The 1,226-nt window shown below is 51.9% G+C and overlaps 1 protein-coding gene across 2 annotated transcripts in view; it reads left to right on the top strand.

Annotated features, from left to right (window-relative positions):
- Positions 1-1,226, top strand: part of PAQR7 (progestin and adipoQ receptor family member VII) — a 4,894-nt gene continuing 3,668 nt past the window's right edge. The window contains exons 1-2 of one of the 2 annotated variants that reach the window (XM_010576124.1): positions 1-88; positions 1,107-1,213. The gene's annotated coding sequence lies outside the window, so the exon portion shown is untranslated. Of the gene's footprint in view, positions 89-957; positions 1,214-1,226 lie in introns of those variants that run through there. The other variant, XM_010576123.1, reaches the window with a different exon arrangement.

Genomic DNA, 1,226 nt, shown 5'->3' with positions numbered 1-1,226 from the left:
TAAAGCCAGGCTTCGTGCACAGGAAGGCTGCGATCAGATCCTTTCCCTGAAGGGTTTTCAGAAGTGTTATGATACTTCATCATTTAAGGTAAGAGAGACTGTACTTCTACCTGTTGGGGAGCAACCACCCATCTGCAGTGGGGTCATAGTGTGGTTTGGGGGTTTTTAATGGCGTATCAACGTTGTGTAAGACGAGAGCAGGGGATGTGGGTCAGGATCCACCTGGGAAGGTGGTGAGGACAGGGGAATACAGAGCTGCGCTTTGAGACCTGCTACATAACGTGGTTAGGAAAGATGCCGAGTGTCTCTAGTACCACAAAATGGAGGCTTAAGTGATCACTGGTTCAGTTCCCATAGACAAGATCAGCCATAATTAGCAATCAAAAAAAAATTGGCTCTTCATTTTAATGTATTTCTATACCTGCTGAGAAAGGACCAAGTGTCCCAAATACTGTGTGTGGGTTTTCCCCATCTTCTCAAGGGGTGGGGAAGGAGGATGACAGCACTGCTAAACCCCGAATGGTGTTAAGAGCAGAGAGAGACGTTAAATGTGAGTTTTTGACTTGCCAAAGCTGTCAGATCGCAGCTCGGGGCCTTCTGTTCCCTTGTCTCAGTTCTGTTTTATGTGGCTGCCTGTGTTATTCTTAACTGGAGCTTAACGCCCGGGGCCTGAGCTGGGTCTGGTTCCTCTGGGAGCTGCGGGGGGCGAGGGAGGGGAATGAGATCGGAGGCATGCAGATAGCGAGAGGGTGGTAATGATCTGAGAACGGAGTAAGGGGAGGGGGGAAACTAGCATGGAGGAGATGGTGCTCAGGCAGGAAAACAGTAATGCCCTCTCTGGTAGGGAAAGCTGGACTATGGACAGGTTGCTTTAAAAAAAAAAAAAAAAAAAAAAAAAAAAAAAGGACAAAAAAGCAGCTCTGCAGCTGTATTTCCTAGGCTGGGCAGCCTAGCCCGCGGTAGCAGGTTACAAAATAAGCGCTGGCCCTTGTCACAGGTGCGGTGGGGGCAATGGGAGAAGTAACGATTCAAACCAGCTTTTGGGGATGGCGGGGGGGTCGGGACAGAACCCCCACCGGTTTCCTTCATCTCCCCATCTGAGACAGGTCAGTCATTGAGGAGAGAAGCCCAACCCGGATGGAAAACGGCGCATCCTCCGTGCGCTGCCGCCTCCCGGAGCCGGGGACCCTGCCCGGCGGAGCCGCGGGGGGGGTAAGCGGGCACGG

The sequence above is a fragment of the Haliaeetus leucocephalus genome, unplaced genomic scaffold (assembly GCF_000737465.1).
Source record: "Haliaeetus leucocephalus isolate CR32 unplaced genomic scaffold, Haliaeetus_leucocephalus-4.0 Scaffold517, whole genome shotgun sequence".
Taxonomy (NCBI): Eukaryota; Metazoa; Chordata; class Aves; order Accipitriformes; family Accipitridae; genus Haliaeetus; species Haliaeetus leucocephalus.
This window is presented reverse-complemented; position numbering and strand designations above follow the sequence as displayed.